Genomic DNA, 6,216 nt, shown 5'->3' with positions numbered 1-6,216 from the left:
ATCATTCTAGCCTTGCCGCTTTTTTGTTCACTGTGTTTTTTACTAAGAAGGATGGACTACTATGTGGAATTTTACTTTTTTTGTATTATTTTTAGTTTTAATAATTCATTTATTTGAATTTCAAATTCTTATTGGTTTGTTGGGCTATATCTAATAGGTTTTGACCTGATTATATGTTTGAACTTATCAACAACACCTCAACATATATTTTTTCTTTATCCCATAATTGTACTGGATTTTCTCCAAAATTTGGTTTTAGTAAATTATGATATTTTTTTGTTAATTCTTGTAGATTATTGTGTCTACTGATTGTCAAGTTGTTTATACTTAATTTGTTTATAGGCATTATTCTTTTTAATATTATCCATTTATTGTAGGGTATTTGAAAACTTAATGTATTAGAAGTTACAACTTGTGTTTTAAAATGATTAAAAAATTATTTCCTAATAATATTGGTTGCTTCATTTTATTTTCTTGATAAATTAAAGGTAATTTAAATATTATTTTATTTAATACTATTCTCATGTTTTTCGCTATTGTATCTAATTCTTTTCTTTGTTCATTAAATCCAATTACTTTAGTTTTATGTGTTTTAGATTTTTTCCATTTATGTGAAGTTAATACTTCTTCTCTTGCCAAGCATAAGTTTGCTCCGCTATCTATATATATTTTTTGTTTTATTAATTTTCCAGGTTTATGTTCTACATAAGTTTCTATGTAAATAGCTACCATTAATCTGAATAACTTTCACTTGAAGAATTAAAAATTAAAGATTCCGATCCACTATCTTTATCAGTTTCACTAACATAAAATTTTTCATATTTATACAAGTTATCATTATCTTCTTTTATTCATTCTAGATCCATTATAAACTGTGATGTATTAATATATTTTACTCATTTTTCTTTTAATTTAGGGCATTTATTTACATAATGTCCTTTTTCATTACAATTCCAACATTTGCATCCACTCAATTTTTCTTTTCTTTTATTAAATGATTTTCTTCTAGATTTTCTTCTATTCCTAAATCTTTTCTTGTGTCAGAATTATTTCTGGATTTTCTGAACATTCTTCTTTCATATTTGTTATAATATGAATTTTTGTTCCGATTGTAATTTTGTCTTTTATCAAATTTTTTATATTTTTTTTCTTATATTTCTTATTTGGTGGTTCTCTTCTTTCATCATCACATCCAAATACTAATCTTCTTTTTGTAAAACCACATATTTCTCTTAATCTTAGTTTTTTATCCTTTTTAACTGTTTGTTGAACTCAGTATTCTTCACATTCTCTCATAAAATATCCTCTTAATACTCTTATTCTTTCTCGTAAAATATTTTCTCTTGGTTCTAAATTATTATATTCTTTTGTTCAATATTATATGGTTTTGGAAGATGATCATAATATAGTTGTTGGTAGATTAGGCTTTCTTCGGGTTGAAACCTAGCTTCATAAAAGAATTTAGTAAAACTTATAGTATATTCAGGTAGTTTATTTATTTTACAACATTTCATGTTATTTAAATTCATTATTATTTCTATTTTTATTTCCACCAACACTTGATCTCTCCCTATTATCCATGATTCTCCTAGAAATTCTCTTTTTAGTATCATAACAAATATTTGTAACATAGATTTCCAATCTCCTACATTGCGCATTACATCCACTTTTCTTATTAATGTTTTGGATATTAAATCATATAATATAATCTAAATTATCAGTATGTGTAGAACTCCTTAGTGCTATATAAGTTCCTAGATTCTTTTTTTTTAACTTTGTGACAAGAATACCATTTTTTGAAATATTTGGCCAAAAATACCTGCCTAATACGCATTTTAAAATTGGGTATTACTAATACGCATTTTAGAAATGGGTAACTTGTGTAAAAAAATTATAAAAAAATAATAATTTTGGATACGCATTCGTGAGATGTGTATTATGACTTTGCAATGCATAATACGCATGTCAGGAATGCGTATCATGATTTTACTATCTTTTTTATTTTTATTTTTTTTTTAAATAATACTCATTTGTCAAATGCGTAATAGCGTTATTCATTTTTGAAATGCGTATTAGAAATGTATTTTTGGCCATATTTTTCAAAAACTTGTATTCTTGTTATATTTTCTAAATAAAGGTATTTTTGGTCATTAACTCGACTAATTTCTTGTTCTTCATATACATTATCTAAGTCTAAGAAATATCCATTAAGGTTAACACCTTATGACATAGATCCTACAAATTCTTTAATCTACATGATGTCCGATTAAATTGACATCTGTTAGTTCTTCTGGGTAATTATGAGTGTCTTCATTTACAGTTTCCATTTCAGTGTCTATAGATTAGTTATACTCATCTTCAATGTCACTTTGTGGTTCTTTTATGAAAGCATTCACATTTTTCATTATTTTTAAGGCTTGCATTATTTGATTGTTCACTTTTTCTATTTGATTTGTCTTCATTTCCAGATTCTTCTATAAAATTTAGTTTTTCATTAGAACTCACACTATTACTCGAAGTATCCGAATTACTTGTACTGTCACTAATTTTTTCTTTTTCTTTAATTTTTTTGATTTCTTCTTTTAATATTTCTAAATTTCTTTTGGTTTCCTCTACTTCATGATGTAACTCTTTTTTCATTTTTTTAGTTCTCTTTTATTTTCTTTCAAATCTTTCTTAATATTTTCATAGTTATTTTTAAATTTTTTATACTTGTCAAACCATTCTTCATTAGTATTTAATTTGAGTTTGTTATATTCTGATTTTAATCTTTTCAATTCTTGTTCTTGTTTTTCACACTTTAATTGTATGTATTCTATTTTTTCATGTTCTATATTATCTAATTTTTTTAATTCCTTTTTCATTGGTTCATATTTATATCTTTCTTTTTCTAGTAGTTTCTTACTATGATTTTTAAGAAATGTTATTACTCTTGTTTGTCCATTAGAATTTTCCTTCTTTATGTAGAAAACATAATCTGTCTAATGTTTTATCTACAGATTCTGGTTTCATTTTACTAATATCTATCATAATAGGTTCTTTAGTTCTCCTCCAAATATTTATAGCCATAATTTATGGTGTTTCTGTAATATCTTCTTTTATTATTTGTTTGTTTCTTGGGTTTTCGTCTTCTAGATTAGTTAATTTTTCTAATATTATTTTTAAATGTTGGTATTTCAGATGCATTCCATAAATTAGTTAATTCTTCTCTTATTATTTGTCTTGTTTTAGTTTGATTCTTTTTAATCTCATTCATTACTAATGTCATGTTTTGAATTTTTTTTATTATGATTTCTTCCCATAAAGCTTCCATTTTTTCATTAGCCAGTTTTAGTAGTTCATTCTTTCCACCCATTTCTCTTTTCATTAGTTAGATTAATTAATCCATTTTTTCCATCCATTTCCCATATTTATCCATATTTTTCCAGTTTTTGAACTTTGTTTTTTGAATTCTTTTATGTCTTGCCCGCAAGGGTTGACTCAGTTGGTTAAAGAGAGGAAAACTAACCTCTTGGTCACAGGTTGGAATCCCACGGGAGGAGAATTTATGATTATGCGGGTTACCTACGATAAAAAAAAATTCTTTTATGTCTTTTTCTAATTTTATTTCCTTTTCACTATATTCTAAATATTTTATTTGTGAATATAAACCTTCTTTTAGATTGTCTTTTATTTTTTGTAATTTATGTTTTTTGTATTCTATTTTTTCATGTATATTCATAATTTATTAATAAATCGGATTTTTTCTTGGTCATTTATTTCAATTCCTTTATTATTAATTTTATAATTTATCATTGTTAAAATGTCACTTCCTAATAATAATTCATTAGAACTATCATATTCTATAACTCCTATATTTATGTTGTACTCTAAATCTTGTAGTTTAAATCCTAAATTTATACTTTTAGTATATATAATCTCTCTCTCATTTTGAGGATAATTATAAGTATGTGGTTCATCAATTTTACTTATATGTTTAAAGTTTTTAACACTCCTGTATTTATTTCAGATATACAATCTTTTGCTATAATTCCTTCAAAATATTATTACTTTAATTTTTAACCTATCAGTTTTCACATCTATTAAATTTATAATTTTAGATAAACTATATTATTTTGACATAATTGGTTGTTCTCTAAAACTTAAATGTCTTGATATTGTTGATTCTTTTCTAAAATTTAATCTGGATCCATCTATCCTTGGAATTATTTTATTTGATGTTGGCATTGTTTTATTATTAAAATATAAATTTCTTCTTGTATTGTTATTCTTGAATTTTCTTCATGCTCAATTTGTTCTAAAATTTTTTGATACATTTTTGGTACCAGAATATTTAAATCATTTTGTTTAGTTACATGATGATTTCCTGTTAATGCATATATCATCTTTGTTTCAATACTTATTACTTTATTTCGTGTTGTCATTGTTATACCATCTAATATATAATATAATGTTAAAGTCAAGTCTTTATGCTCATCATTTTTTTAAAAAATTGGTACTTGCATAAATCAACTTTCAACTGTCAAAAGATTACAAATAAACTCTGGGGCAGTACTATACCACTCCATAAGACCTGACGTCATAATGTTTAAGTAACTCAACACAATCCTCAATAATAGTGTGAAAATTTGTACGCCCTCCAGTTACGTGAATAGCGTCCAATACTGCTTTAGCGTCGGTCTCAAAAATGCATTTTCTTGTTCTCCATTTACTAGTCCAAATCAGTGCTTCTTTGAAACTCCAAGCTTCTGTTTCCCGTGATTGCATACTACCCCTCACCTTAGCTGTCCGTGCTCTCTGAAACTCACCATGCTCATCACGTATAATGCATCCAACACCAATGTAATCACTGTCCTCCCAGCAAGCTGCATCAACGTTAATGTTCATCCACCCTTGTGGAGGTTTGTCCCATTTAATTTGTTGCTTACTACTGTCACCTTCCTTTCCCTGTGCTCGTTTACAGTCCTGCAACAAGTTAGATATCATAGATCTTACCCCAAATATTGACATTGATTTCTTGTTCCACACCCACTCATTACGCCTAACCCATAATCCCAAGCATACCAAAACTATTCTCGCCCTTTGCTCAATGCTACTTCTACTAAAAATTTGAGAAAATAACTGCAACACCGTACACCCCACAAAGTTTGGAATCACAGCTTGCAACCCCATAGTCTGCCATAACTCCTTAGCAAAACAGCATTGAAACAACAGATGTATCACGTCTTCATTCTGTTTATGACACCAGGCACATGTTTCTTGTATATTAACATGCTTAACAGAAAATGCTACTGATGTAGGCAATACATTACAACATACCCTCCATACCAAATTAAGCACCTTACTTGGTAAGCTAAGACTCCATAATCTTCTCCAAAATACACGGTCATGACACTCATTTTCCCCTCATAACTTCCTGTAGCAACTCCTGACTGTAAACTCTCCTTTATCATCTAAGTTCCAATACCAAGAATCATGTCTAACTCGATGGGGCAGCTGTATCTCTTGTATTAGCTGCCTATCCCTTTCATTAAATAAGTTTCTCAAAATATCTGTGTCCCATTCCCGGCTCTCATCCTGTAGCAACCCACTTACTGTCTCATTTTCCAGCCCCGGCACAACATCACTTGTAACATACCCATTCTCCTACGATGGTAACCAAGGAATCCTCCATATCCTTGTACTAAGCCCATCACCAATTCTTTTTCTTCCCCCTTCTCTTAGAACCTCTTGAGCTGTCATGATACTTCGCCACACAAAACTCGAATTTGCACCCGTAGTAGCATCTAAAAACTCACTCTAACTATAATACCTTGCCTTCATAAGAGTAGTCACCAGGGGATTTATATTAGTCATGATTCTCCAAGCTTGTTTAGCAAGCATCTTAATATTAAAGTCCCGTAAATTTTTAAAACCTAACCCCCCTTCCTTTACTACACACAATCTCTCCCATGACATCCACTTAATACTATTTTGTCCATCCTTACCTCTCCACCAATACGCATTCATCTTCTTTTTTATGGCATCACACGAACAGTAAGCTCATCAAAAAATTAGGAATATATTGAGCAGCCATTTTAAGTAAGACCACCTTACCACCTTTAGAAATTTTCTGCGTACTCCACCTCTAAAGTTTACGTTCAACACGATCAATCAAGAATCCAAAGACTGATCTTTTCTATCTACCAATCCTCATTGGCATACCTAGATACCTTC

This window comes from Apium graveolens, chromosome 7, assembly GCF_009905375.1.
Source record: "Apium graveolens cultivar Ventura chromosome 7, ASM990537v1, whole genome shotgun sequence".
Taxonomy (NCBI): Eukaryota; Viridiplantae; Streptophyta; class Magnoliopsida; order Apiales; family Apiaceae; genus Apium; species Apium graveolens.
This window is presented reverse-complemented; position numbering follows the sequence as displayed.